Source organism: Callospermophilus lateralis, unplaced genomic scaffold (genome assembly GCF_048772815.1).
Source record: "Callospermophilus lateralis isolate mCalLat2 unplaced genomic scaffold, mCalLat2.hap1 Scaffold_63, whole genome shotgun sequence".
Taxonomy (NCBI): Eukaryota; Metazoa; Chordata; class Mammalia; order Rodentia; family Sciuridae; genus Callospermophilus; species Callospermophilus lateralis.
In genome coordinates, this window is record NW_027514713.1 from 5,613,523 (window position 1) to 5,636,075 (window position 22,553).

A 22,553-nucleotide genomic window follows, 5' to 3' on the forward strand; every position below is an offset into this window, starting at 1 on the left:
AAGACATTCTTTGAATGTGAAGAAAACACACAGATTCCCTCAAAATGTTTATGTTAGATGACTTAAGTTTCTCACTGTGACAAAAACTAATTATGGAAGAACAAAAGACGTGACAGTGATTAGAGATCTACCTCATTTGGTCCACATAATATTATTCAATGAAAGTGACCTGAAAAGAATGCAGAAAGTCCAGGCTATTTCAGACAAGACACCTTTAATCTCTAGCACCTACTGTGTCTCCATTCCAGTGCCAAATGTTGAGTCTTTATGCTGATAGAGGATGCTCACAGCTGACAAATGAGATGAAAGTACTCAGAAATCTTATTAAACCAGCTTTAAAGCAGCAACTTTGGATAATTAAAAAAGAATTCATCTACAGATTAATTCACACTTCTAGGAATGCCAGCACCTTCACTTTTTTCTTCTTGTTTTAGTACCAAAATTTGACCCTTGTAAGAGCAATTTCTTTTAAGTATTAGAATATGTATGTTTCTTTTTATACTTTCCTTTTCCATAAATCGGAACAACCAGTATTTCTTTATTCAGATTAAAAGCAAGAAACTGGGCAGAAGGCCTGCCTGGTTCTCCGTAAAGGATTGGGATAACACAACTCAAGATGCCCATCTCCTTGGAGATGACAGAGACTTTTAGCCATGGCTAAAAGTCTGATTTCTTCATTTTCTTCTTCTTTTAAATAGAAGAGTAATTACACAAATGGATTCCTAACTATGCACCAAATTTAAAAGTTAGCCACATAAACAATCCTTCCAAATGAAAAAGATACAAACATTGAATAAAATACACATCTTCTAAATTTATTGCTAGGTTTGTTGGAAAGAAAAGAATCAATAAAGCCCCAAACAAAAATGAAAGGATGAGACCCTGCAAGGTAAGCAAGAAAGACAACTTTTGTTGTGAAGGTTTCTATTAAACCTCAGAGATTGGACTTTAAAATAGGGACTTTTTAAAAGGCCCCACACTAAAAATAGAGATCACAAGGTTAGTCTTCAGAGTTTAAGGGGAAACTAGATAAAAATAAACTTGCCTATCAAAAGGTCCCAATAAATCCATTTGAAATTCTAAAACTTTGCATTGGATAACAAAAGGAAAGAATGTCTCTTGAGAATTTACAACCTTAAGCTGATTTTCTTAAGACTACCTGGTCTGAGTTTATGCACTTCTACAATGGGTCCTCAAAGAGAACATTAACTTTTAGATATTTTTTTCCAGATAGATATGGACTCCATCTGACTGTACAGAAGAAATGCAGACAAACCCTTTCTAGGGGAGCTCAATAATAATCCAAACTTCAAGAAATTCCCATTGATGAGATTCTTTGCAATGATAAAATAAGAACCTCTGTGTCAAGTTAACAACAACAATAACACTGCATTGGTTTTCTATGACAGCCACGAGAACTTCTACATATTGGTAGCTGAAAACAAGAAAATATTCTTTATCACACTCTGGAGACTAAGTGTCCAAAATCAACGTACCAGCAGGACCCCAAAACCTCCAAAGTCTGCATGGGAGAATCCATTCTAGATCTTTCCAGCTTTCAGTGGAACCAGATGGTCCTTGGCTTCTGGCTACATCATTCCAATATCCCTGTCTTCTGTGTCTCACAGAGACACTTGTCATTGGATTTAAAGCGCAGGATAATCTTACCATCAGATTCTTACTTTTATTTATCATAATAGCACATCATAATTATACAAAATAATGTGTTTCACTACGGCATTTTCAGAGATGCTTATATCATTCTTTGATAGTATTAACCCTGCCTACTTTTAATTAAGATCTTTTTTTCAAAGTAAAGCCACATGCAAAGGGTATAGGGGGTGATATATGGATATATATATTTGGGACCCACAATTCAACCAACAAATAAGCGTGCAAAAAGTAGACCTCATCTGTGAGGACAACAAGAAATGAACACAGTGAAAAGCTTGCCTCATTCCTCCTCCAGCGTAATATTTTTTTTCCTGGAGTTAGATTTTCCATCTTTTGTAATGTGTTCACTTACATAACTATTTAGTACATTAAATAAATCACCATTTAAAGTATATTTTTGTCTAAGTAATACATATACATAGCTTTCAAATTTGCATAATGGAGAAAAATAATTACCCAAGTCCCTGTCTTGAGTCAATTATTTTAGACCCTTTTACAGTTTCCTTTGATGTATACTTCCTATTTATGCAAATATGCATATGTTTCCACCTATTAATTCCTCATTGTTAGACATTTTCTATTGATGTCTTCTTAGAGCTCTTCCGAAGCCCTTCCACCAAAGTGTCAATATTGTTGAAACACAATTTTTGCTAGAATACATACTTTGGTGTTTTTCCTCGACAACACCATTGGCATGGGAGCTGAAGACATGTTTTACCTCCACCTACAACTTTTTGTATTTCCTGGAGTTCTTTCACATTTTTTTTTGCATACCTTCTTTGATTCTGTGTGTTTCTGTACTTGCAAAATGTTTCTCATGCAATTTTTCAGGTTAAACATGACAAATGATCTATTCTGTTCATTTACTGAAGATTTCCATTTTGACACTGTGTAGGTCTTTTGTTCCTACCAACATTAGCTGCTTTCTAGGTGTGAATGTGAATGGACTCTCTTCTAGGTAGCAAACCCAATTTTCCTGTTTTGCTCACCTTAGTGAAGCACATCTTTTAGTTGCCCTCTGGAAACAAAATACATTGAGTAAACTTTTGGAGATTTTGCTTTCTGCAAATATTTTCACATTTCCCTGATACTTGAATGATAATCTGAGATGGAGTTACTCATTATAAGAGTAACATGATTTTAATACCATAAAGAGAAAACTATTTTAAACCACATATAAATAGAAAATCTCCTTACCTCTTGTTTGTAACCCCTTTCCGCAGGTTTCGCTGGTGCCCATTATTCCCTGTCTGACAGACTCAGGCACTAGGATACAAGGACTCCATTTCTGTGGTTTCCATCTGTGATTATAAAGAAAAAGTAAACTAGAAATTCTATAATTTTCACCATGACAAACATGCAGTAGAAATACTTGAAATAAATGGATCTGAAATCCAAAATCTGAAAAATAATTCTTCAATAAAAATGGACTTGAAACCAATGTCATAAAACCAAGCCCTGGGGAGCACTAGGGATGACAAATAGTCTCCTATTAATCATGATCCAAATTCATGATTAATGTAATAATTAATATGTTTTGGTTTTGAATGTTTTGCATAAAAACTCATACAGAAACAAACAACTGTATCTCCTATTGAAAAGTGTTTAAAAAAAGCCCTAGAAGCACAGGTCAAATGGGTGCCTTATGAACTTGAGATTGCGTACAAAAGAGAGAAATAGGATTGGGGGAAAGACCCTATGTTCTACTGGAGCATTAATTAGAGAATCTCAGTTTGAACCTCTGAAAACCTGGAGGGAAAACCCTTCAATACTCAGCCTTCTGCTTCACAATTTTTTATGTGATCCTTCCTAGGACTCAGAAGTAAGTCAAACATCTCAACAAGTTATAGAATAAAAGGTAAAGAGGGGCCCTGGGGAGCATCTTAACTGGTAGTTCATCAGAGGAAAGAGGAGGGAAGGCACCTTTGTTGAAATGTCAATATTTCTTTCCCTATGAGGAAATAGTTTTTAAGACAGTCATCTGGCTTTCCACTTTTTCCCCCCTTTCTCAGGCTAATAAAACTCCTACTTTCGTGACTCAGAGGGCAGATTATAACTTGGCTAATTTAATCCTTAAACTTGTTACTGTATAGTGTTTCAGAAAAGCCAAGCCCTAAATCTGGTCATGTATTCTATTATTTAGTGGATCTCATTTTTCAATAAGAGCAACTTTTGTTAAGAGAGCTACTTAAAAAGAAGAAATGCAAACTAAAAATATCATTGACCTTATTCAAATGGCCACCATAAAGGGAATAACTGAGGAGTTATGAGAAAAATCAGGAAACAACTAAACAAAAATATACCCTGCTTCAAGAAGACACCTTTTAATCTTAGTCACACATTTACTTCGGACATGGACAGATTTATTCAGCATAATTTGAAAACATAGACACTATCATGATAAAGGATTTTAGTTCAGCTTTTCTACCAAGATGTGTAGTTTATTCGGGTTCTCTGAGTTTCCATAGGCTTCTTAGATGAATGAAAGACCAGACATTTAATCTAGTTAAATAGTTTGCTGTACAGACTGAAAGGGAAGAAAGACATTTTCAGAACTCCCATGTGAAACTTTCAGGTTTAGGATGATAAACCTGAGGTCAGAGAGGTTAAGTGATAATTTGAGACTGCCTAAGTCAGCATGGGCCAGTTTTCAGTCCTCAGTCTCTGGATACTCAGCTACAGACCCTTGGTTGCAGCCCACTGCCAAGTCTATCTAGGAATAAGGTTCTCATGCTCGTTCCCCTTTTCTTACTAATTTAATGAGTTGAGATATGCTCTAAATTCACAGAACAAATAATTAGGCACTTCTGTTTTGATTTGGTAAGCATATATGATACATTAATAAAGTTAAAAAGAAAGATGAAGATAATGATAAACTTGTATCTTAAGATAATGTCTCTACCTTAACTTGCATCTTAAGATAATACCAATAAGGGGGAAAGTAAAATCTAAAGCGGAACCATATTGCTCAAAACTAACGAATGGCTTTCTAAGGAGAAGAAATTTATGTTAACTTGGATACAGTTTGAACTACACATCAGGAGATACAATAAAATCTCCCAGTCGACACACAGTGGAACTGATTTCGGGCGGAAATGGCAGGAGGTCAATAACAAAAACTAGTTCAAACATAAGTAGTTAAATTGAAGCGCAACCAGATAGTAAAGAGAGTGGACAATAGAATAGCCTGCTAATAGTTTCTATAATTACATCTGATTATAATAGCCCTGGGTTCATACTGATGTCTAATAATATTTGATTTGGCTAATTTTTCACTTGGCTACCTTCCTTGAGAGCTCTTTTGCAGGCCTCAGAAGTTTCAATATTTAGACATGGCAGTAAAGGATGGATATTGACAGTGTTTCCACAATGGTCCTGTGGTTACTGAAGAAAAAAATGGTACCCTGGGCCTGACTCCAGTGTTTTTTTTTTTTAACATCCCCCCCAAATTGGGAACCAGACAAAAAGCCCAGAAGTAAAGCATGATGAAATCGATAGGTATTTGGACTCCTTCAATGACCCTCTTGAACTTTATTTAAAGTGAGGACTTTATCCGAAAAGAACTTGCATTTTCCTGAACAAATTAGCCCTTGAATTTCACAGCTTTAAGATATAATTTCTCAAATAATCAGAAAAACTCTGAACATCTTTGCTAACAGTATTTTTAAGGGTGCTGATAAAACCTTATGATTGTTAAGACCGTGAGCTGTTTACAATCCAACAGTGATTGAATTTAATTCAACAATACTTTAAAGCAATGATGCAGATTAAAACATGTATTAAAAAGAGTAGGAGGTTATGACACAACACAGAAACCTGAAACATTGTTTTAGTGAATAAAAATTAGCAATTTTCCAAGAAAGAAGACAGAGTGAACATAATAGAGTTTAAAAATATATTAATTTCCTCCCCTTTTAAAAAAATGTTTTTTCCTTAGGTTAAACATTTAACTGGTTGTTTCTGAAATTGTGATAAAAATTGACAACCTATTTTTATTAAAATAATTATTAAATGACTACAATTTTTTTCTAATTCTTTATTAAAGATTTTAAGATGGAAACAATAAAGATGTTACCCTTCTCTGTTTGTGTGTGGTGTGTGGTTGGTTTGTGTGTGGGTGGGTGATGATGTGTTTCCCTCTAGTTTAATACCTTCCATCGTGAGTCTATTTGGATCATGATCCTAAATTTGACTGCAGAAGTGACATAAATCTAGTAGCTCACTTGGAGTCAAACATGTCTTGATTTTTGCATTTTAATTAGATGTTAACATCCTTTAGTCCTTTCAAATATATTTCGGGGGAAAAAACACTGAAGCATTTGAAAAATACATTACCTCGTCTTCTTTTTCACTAAGCAACTGTATATTAAATGCAAGAAAACAGTAGGATTTATACTTAGATCTAATGATAATTTGAAAAAGTAACTAATTACCGATATGTGGGGCACAAGGAGACAACTTCACACTCTCTCTCTTCATATAAGGTATCTGGGCATTCTTGGCCTCCATTGGCTGCTTCTTGGATGATAATTCTGTATCGAGACTGTTTTATTGTGGTATTTCCTGAAGTAAAGGAGAAATAAAATTATAGTGCCCTTGTATATTGATGCAGACCAAAATCCAGGTAGTAATTAGAGGGGAGAGAATAAAAGACACAAAGGTAGAGAGACAGAATTGAAGGAAGCATATGTGGAAAGACAGCCAAGGAATAAGAATTAGCAAATACTGGGAGTTAATGCCCAAGTTCGCTTCTGTGACACAGGCACACTATTAGCAACTGTAATTTTAAATATATATTATTCTAATATGTAAATATATCTTCCTACTCTTTTAATGTATTTTCAATTAATTAGAATCTACATTTCAAATGACATAAGATATACAGGGCATGATCTGAGGGGTCTCAGAAACTCTCCTGAATCTCAAACAACAGCTGACTACTCTGTGGTTTTCTTATTAATTTATTCCATCTAATAAGGTGTTTTCCTCTTTAGGCTACTTTATATAATAGAAATTCACCTAACAAATTAATATTTAGTAGCCTATGGTTTATATTACATATTAGTTTATTAGATTTCTTATTGCTCATAACCTTATAACCAATATATACTATATATATATATATATATATATATATATATATATATATACACACACACACACACACACACACACACACAACACACACATACACACACACATACATATACACACACGTGTGTGTGTGTGTGTGTGTGTGTGTATATATATATATATATGCATGTATATAGAATTGGAATTTAGGGAAGAAGTGTTGTTTACTTCAAGGTATTTCTGAGAAGTAGAACTCTTAATAAGCAGCTTACAAAGAAAACTGATTGAGCTGGGGATGTGGCTCAAGTGGAAATGCTCTCACCTGGCATGTGCGGGGCGCGGGATTCAATCCTCAGCACCACATAAAATAAAGATGTTGTGTCCACTGAAAACTAAAAAAATAAATATTAAAAAAATTCTGTCTGTCTGTCTCTCTCTCAAAAAAAAAAAAAGAAAACTGATCAACTTAATGTGTTACTTCATCACTTCACAATCTTTAGATGTTTTCGGAATCAACAACAAAAGTCAATTATCTTAATAGTGTTTAGCAATTACTTCAATTACTAAATGCAAGACAAGTGACATGTACTAGATATGCAAATGCAAATCTCTGACCCACAGAAGAAAGAGGGCAAATGTATACATAACCAGTTATAAGACTCCGCAGAATATGGGATATGGTAAGCAGTGAGATGATGTTATATGGGTACAGAAGATAGAATGATCCTTTATGACTCTGGAAATCAGAAACAGTTCATTGAGGAGTTAGATTTTATCTTGATTCTTGAAAACTGAATAGGAAAAGAAAAAAATTTATATATATAACTGGACATTGGAACCAGTTTGAGAAGAGGCACCAAGACACAGAAGTGCAAGAAATTTGCAGAGAAAGACACATAAGTACATTCAGAGGAAAGGTTTCTGTGGATTTCTTGCCTGTGTGCCAATGAAGGGCTGAGGGAGGGAAAACTCATAGTGAGAGTCATAAAGAATAAGAAAGGGGGAAGTGAAGGAGAACATGGAGTTAATTGGTAGGTTTGGGACAGGCAGTGGACCTAACCATGTTAAAACATTAATTTCTAGAAAGAAGGTAAACTAAAAATGAGCATTTATTGAAGTTATATATACATAAGTTTTTTTAGAAAATGATTAAAACAAGACTCAACAATGAAAAACAACTGACCCACAATCCAAACTCCCTTACTTGGTCTTCCTCCTCAGAGGGAACACTTTTAACTCTTTGTTTCTATATTTAGCTCTGTGGTTATCTCCAAATTTATACCTAATATACCTATGCCATTATTTCTTAATTTATGAACTTTAGAGATTATCTATTGTCTTTCTGCTACAATTGAAGAGAATTTACTTTGTACCTCCTTTCAATTTTTTTTTATAACTGCATACCTATTTTTAATGCCTCTACTGGTTATTTAAAGTCTTTAACCCATATAGTTTTTAGCCTACTCCTTGCTCCTGTCTTCCATCAGGGTGGCCACCATGAGTTTGAAGAGTCCTCCTGAGTGTACAGGCTTTCTCCTCCACTGCCATCACCTTCCTGCTAGGTTAGGTCATGGTTCCAGCTGCCATGTTATCAGTTTCTCTATTCCTCAGTCTTTATCCATCAAAGTCTAGTCTTCCTCAAGTGAGTTTAAATCTCCCATCCAGTGATGGTCCTTTCCTTTTTCTTTAAAAAGGAACTAAGGCTTTAAAATTTCTTTCTTAATAAATAATGTTTAACAAGATTTTCAGAAGAATAGGAGAATGACACACACAGGCACATTTTATGACCTCAAGGTACAAGTAAAGGTGAACAGGATCTCCACATCCCCCCTCTGTGTCCATCTTTAACCTGCTCTCTATCTAGGAAGCTAACCACAGAAGGACTGTGTTGGTGACCACTTGCCTAATGGCTCCTGTTGAGTGTGTCCAATGGGAGGATGGAACACAAAATGGAAGGAAAAAAGAGAAAAAGAGGAGAGAGAGGTCAGAGTGTTTATTCCACTAGATTTACCACCTCTATATCAGAAGCTATAGTTTCTGTGGATTGGCACTTGACTCTAGTTACTTTCTTCTGATGACACTAATTGTACTTTTCTCTATTGACTTCCAGGATCCCATCTGTCACTAGCCCAGGTACAAAAATCATCACCTGCTGTTAACTTATACTGATAATCCCCACTCCAGTGTAAATCATCTCTTCATTAAATTTTCCTCAATTGCCCAATTTGAGGGATATCCCAATATAGACAAAGGAGAGATGCTGCTATAAAAAGTGGGAGTGCTATAATTACCCCCTTTTTAAGATGCAATGAAGTCCCTGTGAGGAGTATAGAAACAGAAGTATAAAAAAAGTAAGTGAAACAATTCTGCATAATAACATAAAAAGCTATCTTCATTTGGGTAGGGAGATCTTTATAAATAATTATGCCTCTAGGAAGAAGTCTCTTCTGCTTTCCCAATTAATTCAAATTACATTGTACTTACTCTGCAAATTAACTTAGAATGTATACAGACTATGGGCTTGTGTATGTTTTTTGTCTAAATATTATTTTAGGAGACTATAAGCAAAGACTGAAGATAGTAGAAAGAATGAAAGGGTTGCCTTCACCTCATATTGGGATAGAAATCCTAAAGGGGACTAGCTGTACAGCATGGATCAATGCTTCTCCCTTTCATATGCACACTGGCACATGCCGCACACTCAACACAGGTCAAATAACAAAAGTTTGCGTAAGAGAGTTACATTGATTTTCATGCCCTACAGTTGTTCAGGTCAAGGTTGAGAAGGATGGATTCCATAGTGAAACAAATACTGACACAGAGGTAGGATTCTTCAGAGGGGAAAATGACTCACTGTAGAGAAATGAAGAAATCATCGTTCATGCCTTTGGATCTCCAGACAGGGAAACACCAAGATGTGTGAGATACCTGTTAAGCAATGTTTTTGTGTATTCCTTTTCCCTTGAACTTTGGAATGTTCATATTCAGAATTCAGTTTTGAAGAATTTTCCCTCTCCACATTTTTACAAATGCTGTAGGTTTCCATAGCAGATGCTGTGGCAATTGCAAGAGCAGGCAATGTGCACATTGGAAATGGGGCATTGGAGGTCTCTCCAGTATACTTCTACTTTGAAGCCACTGTGAGAGTGGCACTGTTGTCAAGGGAGAAGAACAAAGTCCTGGAAATCCAGGAGGTAACAATGAACAAAAGAAGCAGATGCCTAAGGCAGTCCTCAGTAACATGGTTTGAAGCCAGGCAAGAGAAAATGAGCAAATATCGAAGATACTCTCCCAAAGTGATCTTAAACAAAGCCTCACTATTCTACTGATCACATAAGAAAAGTGATTTCTTGCCGCAGTCTCTGGCTGGGCACGAATCACGAGTCTCCACACAGCTTGTAGATTCAAACAGCAATTCTTTATTCCCGTGGTCACACCAGCCGTCTACAAACACGTTCTGGGGGAATCCACGTTCTCTGCCCAAATCCACTTCTGCCCAAATCCACTACTCTGCCCAAAATCCTCTACTCCTGGGCTTCTGTCTCCCAAATATACTGTCTGACCCTAAGAACTCAAGAGGAACTCAGCAGCAGGATACGCCCTATTCTAAAGGGGGAACACCCTAATCTCCTATTATGCTAAACCACCCTATTCTAAAGGGGGAACACCCTAATCTCCTATTATGCTAAACTGCCCTATTCTAAAGGGGGAACACCCTAATCTCCTATTATGCTAAACTGCCCTAGTCCTTGAGCAAGGTCACCTTTCAGAAGTCCTTCCACTAGACAGCATGGGAGTAAGCTGGCAAGGAGATTGTCATACCTACTTGGCTGATGGCTCCCAGCAATTTCTAGAATATAGGCACAGAGAGGTGATAGTGGCTTTTTAAATATAAGAAATTGGTGTTATGTATATGTGAAAAGTCAAATAATCAAAAGCTGCCCTGTTTTATTATAACATCTTATGAGATAGCTATTGTTTTTGTTGTTATTCTCATTTCACAGAAACAAATATGGACAGAGGAAAGAGGTCAATAATTATCCAAAGTCACATTACTAGAATTAAACTGCACTAGGCAGGCATCCAGGCCCATGATCTTTCTACTAAAAAGAGACTTTATAGTCAGAAAGAGAAAAAGGGATGAGGATGTGGGGGAAAAGGTATACTCATACATTGCTGGTGGGACTGCAAATTGGTACAACCACTATGGAAAGTAGTATGGAGATTCCTCAGAAACTTGAAATGGAACCACCAATTGATCCAGCTATCCCACTCCTCAATCTATACGCAAAGGGCTTAAAGTCAGCATAGTATTCTAACGCAGCCACATCAATGTTCACAGCAGCTCAATTCACAATAGCTAAACTGTGGAAGCAACCTTGATGTCCTTCAATAGATGAATGGATAAAGAAATTGTGGTATATATACACAATAGAATATTACTCAGCATTAAAAGAGAATAAAATCATGGCATTTGCAGGTAAGTGGATGGAGTTGGAGAATATCATGCTAAGTGAAGCAAGCCAATCCCAAAAAACCAAAGGCTGAATGTTCTCTCTGATAAGTGGATGCTAATCCAAAATGGGGAGGGGAGAAGCATGGGAAAAATGGAGGAACTCTGTTGGTCAAAGGGGAGTTAGTGTGGGGAGGGTGCAGCAGGGCAGGACAGATGGTGAAATGAGATGAACATCATTACCCCAGGTATATATAAAACTGCAAGTAGGGTGTGGTGCTACATCATGTACAGCCAGAGAAATGAAAAGTTGTGCTGCAATTATGTACAATGAATCAAAATGGATTTTGCTGTCATATATACCTAATTAAAATGCATTTTAAAAAAAAGAAAGTGACATGTTAGGTGGAAGGGTTCACATCAAAACTCCTGTTATTCCAAAGAGATACTGCTTCTTTTCTAAGAAATTCTTTAATAGCACCCTGTTTGCAGAAAGCTTACATATCAATAAAAACAGAGTATTTGTAGGTTTTTGTGAATGTTGCTTCCCACCTCATTATGCTTATTAAAAAATAAATTAAAGTGATTGGTTGCAAACTGAACAACTGCACAAGAATGATTGTGACTAATAAACAACTCATTTAAATTCAGTTTTGATTTATGCATATTCAACTATCACTAAGTCATTAGGTATAATGAAACTTAAGTTATTAAATACAGTCCAAAAGAAGTAACACTGAGAAAAGATTACAATTTAAAGATCAAGAACCATATTTAACATAGAAAATATGAGTGGAGACACAAACATTAAAGGATAGCTACAGATTCTTTATGAAAGTCTATGCCAGTCTTTTCTAGAAAAACAGTGGCAAAAGTGGAAGAAATAAGTATATGAAGAGTCCCTTTGGGTGATCTGCAATGAACACACCACAGTGAATTAAAGCCAGGGTTATTTAATCAATGTTTTGGAGAATTAATTATTGTTTTGGAGACTTGGATGTAAGTGTCCAACTGACTGAATAAGTGAGCATAGGAAAAATGCTAGTACTTGGTAGAGCATCAGTGAACTAGGCACTGGCTGATAAGAGAGGCAGAGTAGGAGATGAACACATGGCAGGAGGCTCTCAGAGGCAAGCAAAGTAGATGGAGGATGCAGATGGCTACGTTTCAGCAATGCATAGCAGTTATTGTCCACCTGCAGAATAATGATCTGTAAATACCTGAATTATAACTCTAGGGCTTTTCCTTGTTTCTCAAATATCCTCATCACTAAAATACCTCAGGGATCCCTTATGCTTCATGACACTGATATTCCTCCAGGCTTATTGTCATTCCAGGTTCACGGTCTGGCTCTCTTCTTTCCTCTTCTGTTCTACATCCAGTTCATCATTCATCATTTTATTAAAAAGATGGCACTAATGATATGCTATGATTTACATTGCATAAATGTTCATGAGTTAAACACCTCTCAGTGTGAAGTTACAACACTACCTGTTGGATTCAGGCAATTCCTTTAACATAGCTAAGTCTCAGCTTCCCTGGCTCTAAAAGAATTTCTGCGTTGCTGTGACCAAAATACCTGACAAGAACAACATAGGGGAGGAAAAGTTTATTGGGAGCTCAGAGTTTCAGGGGTGTCAGTTCATAGTTGGCCAACTCCATTGTTCTGGGCTAGAGGTGAGGTAGCACGTCATGGGTGGAAGTATGTGCAGAAGTAAAGCAGGATGGGCCATGCAATCAGAAAGCAAAGAGAGAGCTCTGCTCACCAGGGACAAAATATATACCCCAAAAGTGCATCCACAGTGACCTAACTCCTCCAGCCACACACTACCTGCCTACAGTTACTGCCCAGTTAATCCCCATCAGAGGATTAATGCACTAAATAGATTAAAGCTCTCCAAACCCAATCACTTCATCTCTAAACTCCTTGCATGGTATCACAGTGTAACTTTTGGGGAACACCACTTATCAAAACATAGACCCACAAAAAGTTTGTAGTTCTTATGATTACTATAAGGATTTCATGAGATACTGAATGAAAAGCATATATACATTGATTGATTTAGGAAATTTTCTTTAGTGTAATTTGAATTTCTGAATGAAGGGAAGAAGAAAGGCAAAAAAAACATAGTAGAAAAAACATTTCAGTAAATGAGTTACCAGTGACTTAAAAAAGAAAAAAATGACAAATTAGCCTTCTATTCACAGCAGGGTCTCACCAGTGTTCTACACATCTCTGTATCTAGGAGATCATGAGAGACTAGAATTTTTTCCATATTCCTGTAAATTAAACTGCTTTTGCAAGGCCATTAGTACCTACATCTACCCTCTCATCTAATCAGGAATAGATAGGGTGATCAAACCGCTGTTTGCTCAGGGAAGTCCTGATTAATGCCTATTATCCCACCTTAAATATTAATAATGGCTTTTCCATTCACTCTTAGAGATGTCTCTGTGTGAAAAAAATCACATGACCACCCTAACAAAAACAATCATGACTCCCATCCCCATGTGAATGTAAGTAAATAGCATGTCTGTTTCTCCTTGAAATGAATAGCATTGCATTTTAAGTGTGGAAAAGGCAGACTGCACTGGTATTTTTTAAATTATTCAATCTGACCACTGGGTCTTCAGATGGCTCGCCAAGGAATTCTGTTTGAGATAGCAAGTCCTGCATTTGGAGATGACTTTGGTAACCCAAAGTAACTCTTGCTCATGAATCATAAAATTAAAACTTAAAGGGAAAGAAAAGTACAGAGCTTATCATAATATAATTGACTATAGTGACTTATATATGTGATGGTGATAGAAACATCACAACTAGAAAGAAGTGGAATTTTGTCAAAGAAGAGCATTAATATGAAGGGAGAATAACAACTTGAACTTGGCTTGTTAAGCAGTCTATTTCTGAGTCAATGCTACAGAGAGACAAAGACTGCAGTATGATGTTAGGCAGTTGAAGTTTCTTTAACATTGAATACTCCAGAAAATACATTCTCTCTACTAATTATGTGCAAGAAAACAATCCTTTTTAAATTTCTTCACAACCACTATTGACAGTCACACCAAGTTAAGTTCCTTTTTTACAAAACCAAGGATTTACCATCATTCCCGCTTAAATCTGGAGAAACAAATACTGTGACTGAATTCTCAGAGGGAAGTGTTTACCGCATACTGTGCTGTCATTATGGATAAATATTTATCAGCTGTCTGCTATATGTAGGAGATTCACCTAGGTGCTGAGTATTAGACTGAAATGTACATACATGCATTATTAAACCTCTGCAGTGCAGCAGAAGTGAAACCTCATGGATGGATAATAATGCCAAACTTCTCCATAGTCTTATAAGGATTCAAAAATGATATTAAAAACTTTGTATTAATTATCCAAAAGCCATCACCCCAGCATTTCATTCTTTGATCAAGGACAAATGAAAGCTTAGTGGTTAAAAAAAATGCAATGCCCTAGAATAACTATAGGCAGGAAGTTTTTATGTCCTTCTTGTGCATCATGGTATTCCATATAAAGAGCAGATACATCGATAGCAGCCTCTTCCCACCACTAAATTCCCTCCCAGCCTAAACCTTGCAGTACTTCAGAATGAACACTGAACTAAAGACCCTGTCTACATATGGATGAAATTAAGCACAAATTGCAATGCTTTTTTACTAAACTTTCCAGCAATGTTGAAAATAGGCTCCAGGATATCCATACACTTCTTTCATTTTGAAGTGGTGCCTGAAAAAATGTATTCTATATGCTTAAATTTTCATAATCATCATTCATTTTGCAACAGAAGCCAAATTCAATGGAATTGGCAACAGACAGGACCTCCAGGGCTCAGATTTCTAATCCCAGCTCATTACCCAATTGCTATATGACCTTGGGAAATGCACTTAACCTTTCAGAGCTTCAATTTTCTTACTTGTCCTATGTGGGTAATATTGCCTAGCCAATTCACAGGACAGCTGTTAGGAATGCCTAATTAAATGGGATTTAAAGCATCTTGTAAAAAAAAAAAGAACTTAAAATTCCTTATATGCAAGCCTTTTAAATAGATTCTGTGCTACAAACATAACATGTTTATATCTACATAAATATCCAGGATGAGAATTACAAACATTTCCTCTCCATGGTAGATGTTGTATGCTTACAAAAGTCTCCACAACAGTTCTAAACTTCCAGGGTTTCTCTCCAATTCTCTCTAATTCCTATCCTAAACCTCTGCTGCCCTCAAACATCTCCCATTTAGAGAATTAATCTTATCCAATGGTGGATAAGATCTTTGAATCTGGGCCCTCCTCTCACTCTCTACACATCACCAGGGAAATCACCCACACCTGATCTGTCTCCTCAACCCATGCGGTTCTCAATCCTGGCAGTATATCAGAATGGCAAGGAACACTTTTGTAAACTCCTAATGTCCCCTAACACAAACCAATTTATTCAGAATTTCTTGTGGATAAGGCCCAAACACTAGTATGTTTTTAAAAATCCTCAGGGCAAGAGATCCACTGATGTAGCATAATTAAAGCAGAGCCTCTTATTCACCCAATACGTAAAACAGGAAAAAGACCATGCAGTATGCTTAACCAAGCCACAGAAAACAAATGAGTACTAGCTGAATTATTACCACTCTCAACACATTTAAATAATGCCACTTGCCCTCCAGCTAAGTACATCATAATGGGCATAATTGGAAATGTGTACTATAAAGAAGGAGGGTCAACACTGCAATTTAGAATGATGAGTTGCACTTGCATTTTCTTCTTGCCAACATGTGCTGATATGACAGGGATGTATTTTGTTCCCTATCCTGACCCCCTTTTATTTCAGCAGATGCTGTGTGTCCTGACTGCCTGTTACAAGGCTTGCTAACGTGTTGTGTTTAATTAGCATTGAGATTGAAACCCCATGTTAGTCCATTTACAGACATGTTTGGGGTGAACAAATGTCAAGATGCAGTCATCATTACTGGCATGAGAACCAACAATATATTCTCTCTCTCTCTCTCTCTCTCTCTCTCTCTCTCTCTCTCTCTCTCTCTCACACACACACACACACACACACACACAAAAAAAAAACCCTCTTCAAAATAATCCATGTTGCCCTACTCCATTAGTACTATAATGGAGGGCATTAAATAATGCTCCTCATACCTAGTATCTTGCAGATAGTTGGAGGACATAGGGCTTCACCTTCCATGTCATAGCAAAATGAAGACACGCTTAAACACAGCTAGCAGCCTTGGGTCATCAGACCCTGTGTTCTCATAGATGAGTGACATGTATAACTTGGCAATCAGCTGTGTCACTTAGAGTCTTCTATGTTCTGTATCTACCACTAATCACTGTGGCTTAACCACATGAATCCTTGTTTGTAAAAATTCCTTTTAGATGCCCCTTCAAAGATGTGTATACATATAAAGGCTGGTTTACCCTAATGTAAGGTATAAAAAATCACACAGAGAGTAGACATTAGTTGTGATATTGATGTTCTTGTTCTGGGGATAATAGTTGGACAGGTTAGGGACAATAAGTCTGAGAAAGAAAACCAAATAAAACTAAGATTTTCATTTTTATCCATAAATTTTAGCACAAGGCAGACAAAGACTCTTACTGATCGTGTTTATGCAAAAAGTACATGTTATTTCCTGTCTTTCTGCCTTCACTGTGTGTGCAGTCTCAATATAAAGCCACTAGATTTTGAAATTCCTTGTCAGGCTCAGAGTTGATGTAATAATATGACTTTTTAGAGTCAGTGAATACAGAATCGTGGATCTGCAAAATTTTGAAAATTAGTTATCTTCTGGTACCTCAAAGGGAAATAATAAGAATACCCCATTCTGAGGTTTTGAAGAATAATAATCAGGTACAAGCTAAGCAATTTTAATATAAAAATCCGCAATCTGAATTGTTCTAAAATCCAAGATCTTTTTGAGGGCTGACATGCCATGGAAATTTTGTGCCATGAATCTTTGTTTCATGTAGAAAATCCTTAAAAAAGTTCATATAAAATTACCTTCAGATCATGTGTATATAAGACATACGTAAGTTACAAATGAATTTCATGGTTAGATTTTTTTGTTCCCATCTCCAAGATATATCATTATGTATATATGTAAATACTCCTCCCAAAAATCACAAATCTGAAGCACTTCTGCTCTTAAGCATTTCAGATACAGCACACTCAGCCTGTAAGAAGTGTGACGAGGTGAGTACAGGGTCTGCCATTAAGAGAGTGTGCAACAATGTTAGTTAGGGGACAGATTTCTGGGGTTTCATCAAGCATATTTCCTCTACCTGTGTCTGAATAACCCCTAAATTCTCCTGGAGACTAAGAAGAAGGTAACCTTCTTCAGTAAGTCCTTCTCAACCCACCTCACAGGCAGCCTCCTTTCCTGACCCCATGCCTCCACCAAGCACCACTGGCGTTCTCTGCCTCACTGAGCCTCTCCAGGTCTTATAGTTCTGACGAGTAGGCACATCAAAGATAATGGGTGAAGAATAATTGAAAATCATGATTGAAGGAACATGGAGCCATCTACAACATATTTTTTTTCTTGAGTGGGGAGATGAAGACATTATTTTCTTATAACATAGTAGACACGTCTCTGACACAGGACAACTAGAATGCTAAAATTTATGTGGAACACAATTTAAAATTTGCATCACTTTTATGTTGGAAATTTTATAGCTTATCACATGAACCTGTGTCCATGTCCCCCAGCTTTAATAATCATTAATACATGGCCATACTTATTTCATCAACAACTCTACCCACTCACTCACACCCAAATTAGTTCAAGAATATTCAGACATCATAGTATTTATAGACAAACATTTCAGAATAGATTTTGAAAGGGTATAGGCTCTTTTTGAACTATATCCACAGTGACACTATGGTGGTGTCAAGTTATATACATATGGAAACCAATTCTCCTAAAATACTAACACCCAAGTGCTATTTACCCTATATGTTCCTTCCCCTTTACTTTTTGTTTCCCTCATTGTTCTCTTTGAAATTTTGTTTAAGTGCATGGTTATAAAAAAATAAAAAAAAAAAACAAGAAAGTAAAAAAGCATTTCAGAGAACTAGTCCTTGGGGAAAATTTTTAGATCACTGATGATAAGAGCATGGGTTTTAATGGATGTGGTAAATCAGGAAACAGGAGGCAAAGCCTGTGACCAGAGCACAAAACAGCACCACACACAGGCAACATACACATAATACTGAAATTCTTTGTATGTAAACTAGAAAAAAATAATATGTCTAGAGAAAGAGAGAGGTTGCGCGTCCATCTTGGCCTCAAATCTAGGAGGAACAGAAGGATACCACCAAAGACTTTCAACCATATGTCTCTACTTGTTGAGTCAGAATTCACACTAGAAGAAAACCTAAGATAAAAACATTGCAGCTTCTCCGGACGGTTCTGGATGGAAAATATGAACTCCTCTAAGAAGACGAAACTGGTCCTAGAAATTGAGAATAGAACAAAAGAAGAAAAGAATTTCTATTCTCAAGGACCTTACATTCTAGGGGAGGGAGAGGAAAAAAACAGAAAATAAAAAAGTTCGAATTTAATGATGTTTCATTTGGGGACTCAATGTTCTGCAAAAAGAAAAACTGTCAGGGAATAATAGGGATTGCAAGCCTGTGCGTGTTGGGGAGGAGGGTGGTAATTTTAAGCCTGAAAAGCTTCAATATAAAGGGAATATTTGAGCCAGAGCCTGAAGGAGGTAGAGAGTCATCTATGTAATATCTAAGAAAGGAGAATTAAAAGCAGAGCCAATGGCAAATTGCAAATACCCAGAGTCTAATTTCAAGCAGAGCAAGAACAGGCAGATCAGTAAGAAGGGTGAGGGGGATGAGAGAAAATGAGGTCAGTTTCTCTACTTAGAAGAAGAGATTGGAGTCTTATCCAATACCTTGTATAGGAATTAATTAAAAACAGATGTAAACATTTCAAAGAAGAAGATAGGATACTACCTTTAGGATAGAAAAAAAAGTATCTTAAAACACAGAAATGAAAATTACTGTAAAAAACTGATAATAAATTTAGCTACTTAAAATTAAGCTTTATTTTTATTAACTAGGGATTGAACCCAGGAATGATTTACCAGTATGCTACATCCCTAGAACTTTTTTAAAAAATACATTTTGAGACAGGGTTTCACTAAAGTTGCTCGGGCTGGCCTAGAACTTATGATCCTCCTGCCTCAGCCTTACAAGTTGCTGGGATTTCAGGCATGCAACACAAGTTTTAAAAATTAAGCATTCCTGTCCACCAACTTCAGTCTGAAATGATAACTGTGTTACATGTAACCAAAAATATTTACTATGGAAATAATAACCTTCAATAAAACAATTCAAGCACTTCATATACTAGCAAGTGCTTTACATGTATCAACTTGATCCTTATAACAATCATAAAACAGTTTTTTTTTTTCTTGTCAATCCCATTTTGCAGATAAGAAAATGGAAGCATGGAGAGGTTCTATACCTTGTGCAAGGTTCCAGTAAGTGGTTCAGAGCATTTGAAACCCAAGAAGTCTGGGTCTAGAATGTGTGCTGTGATCTACTCTGCTTTGCTGCCTGTCTCAAAATTATACCTCTTGAAGTCCTATTTCCTCCAGCGCTTGGATGTTGTCAGCTGAGCACAAAAAGTGCAAGCCATTAAAAATACCTGGGTAAGGGGTCAGTCACTCGTGTGACAACTCTTTCTAGGAATCAAAATTTAAACCTCATAATGATCTCAGCTGCTAAAAAGCCAATAAGAATTGGGGCCAGCATCTTGGGTACATGACCTATGCGGATTCTTGGATGGTTTCATGCTCTGTGACAGACTTTTGAAATTTTCAACAATATTTGAACAAGGGACTCCCCATTTTCATTATGCATGACACCCTAAAAATTATTACTTTTCCTGATAAGAACAGATGGGATGTGAAAAATACTGAGATCCTATAGGTATTTGAGTCCATTTTACTTCTTGGAAGCACATACTGAGGAGAAGTAGCTAAGAAAAGTTTGCTTCTTGGGAGTTCTGACTGCTGCTTTTTCTTGTTCCTCTCTTACCATTTAAATTTCTTGATCAGGAAAGTGTCCATGTAATCACCAGTTATGTGAACTCCCCAGAATGGGTGAAAAACTCATTGTGCTCCAGATCATTAAGACACACTATTAAACAATGTTGAATTGTGGCCATTTATATGCCTACAGATGATTCACTTTTCTATTCAAGAAAATACACTTCTATTTCTTGCTTGGGTAATTGAATGGTCATCTAATTCTCCTGCTACTTTCCAATGCTGTCTCACCTCATTAATTTCTGTACTATGTTTAAAAAAACACAGATGTGACTTTATCACACCTATGTTCAATTTTAAACGGTTCCATCAAAATTTCAGATGATGTCCAAACTCCTCAGAATGAATTGAAACTTTTCATGAGCTGGCTCCCACATATCTTTCAAACCCTGTTTCCCATTACTCCCCCATATGGATCATGCATCCCAAGCATCCTGAGCTGTCTGTAATCCATTCATTTACTCTGTAGTTTCCAAACACTCACCTACTGCACACACATCCCCTTTGCTAATTTCTACCTCAACATTTCTACCCCATGTTTGCCTGGTGATTCCTGATCTGCCAGATCTCAACTTCTCTGTTATATCTTCCCATCACTTTGCTAGAGCAAGGTCTGATCATTCTGCCTCCAGAATTCCCTGTGTTCCTCCCAGTTACAGAAAACACGTATTTACATTCCTAAAGCATTTATTTTAAAAACTCTTGATTAAAGTAACCTCATTTCAGCCTTATTAATATAATTAGTAACTGGCATAAAACTTGATATACAGTAAGTTCTGAAAAAGGGCTTGCTTGATGAATTAATGATATATTCATATGTTAATATTCATTGAATAAAGATTTAGATATTGACTGTGGCAGCCACAATTCAAAATGTCTCAAGAATAATAAGAAACAGGCAGGAAAGGGAAAGTACTGGTAAATGAGATTGATCAAATCATGTGCATGTATGAATACGGTATAATCAATCCCACTATTATGTATAATTATAATGCACCAATAAAAAAGAATATAATACAGAACTTACATTCTACACATAATAATGGCAAGTGCCATGAAGAAAAGAATTCAGATGCTCTTCAATTTATGGTGGGATTATATCCTGATAAACCTATATTAAATTGAAGATATCTAAGTCAATTTGTATTTGACGCCCTTAACCTATGGAAAGGCATAGTTAGCAACATGATACACTGTACCATGTCAGTTGTTTACCCTCAGGACCATGTGGCTGATGGGGAGATGGGGCTCACCATCTTTGCCCAGTGTTGTGAGAGATTATCAAACTATATGTCACTATCCCAGGAAAAGATCAAAATTCAAAATGGCACGAAGTGCCACTTCTACTGAATGACTATCACTTTTACACCATTATAAAGTAAAAAAAAAGTCAAATTGAATGATTTTAAGTCAGGGACCATTTGTATAAAGTAATGATGAAGAAAAGAGATCACAGGGGAAAGAGACCTTTTAAATAAGGTAGTCAGGAAAAGGCTCTTTGAGGTGGTGGTATTTGAACTGAAACAAAGTCTAGATCAAAGACACCTATGCATAGTACTGGGAGAAGAGTTTTCCAGGGGAGGGAGTACAAGAAGAAGCATGAACCAGATGGAACAACTTGATCAGAAAGAAGATCAACACAGCTAGAGGGAAGAGCAGGCAGGGGCAGAGGGCAGGGTGTGGGTTCACAGATTCACAGCACCAGACAGTGAGGGTGGAGCCCTCCTGTCCCTGGATTCTTTCCACCTCTCTCACCTATGGTTCTTTTGGGAAGGCCGAGTGGCACCTGAATCATGATTTTGGAAGAAATAAATGGACCTATGGACTTGGATTTCTCTCTCCTCTTTCTTTGCTCAGAAGACGCAGGTATTCTGCTCTGTTCACAATTGTGCTTGTTCAAGGAGACTTTCGCTGTCCAGTATATGGTATGACCAGGTAGGAAAGTCTAATTCTAGGGTTGAGAATCAGCTAAAATTGTGATGTTCTTCTGTTCTCTCAGTTGTTGTGGATTCAAGCAGAAAGAAAGATTGTGGGTGAAAGACAGGACTCTTCAAAGTCAAAGATCATGTATGACCTTGTTGATCACATATCAAGTTATTTCCTATACCATGGCAAGGGAATTCAAGATACATTACTAAACTCCTAATATTATTCTGCTATAAAATGTGTTTTTCTCTCCTTACGTACAGAGGTATACACTCACATGTGCTGATGAAATTCATAATGTTTGTGATTTGAACTTTAATACTCATAAAACCTATAA

The 22,553-nt window shown here is 36.6% G+C and overlaps 1 pseudogene; it reads right to left on the reverse strand.

Annotated features, from left to right (window-relative positions):
* Positions 1-228: 228 nt before the first annotated feature.
* The window catches only part of LOC143389495 (thrombospondin type-1 domain-containing protein 7B-like), a 60,142-nt pseudogene continuing 37,817 nt past the window's right edge, over positions 229-22,553 (reverse strand).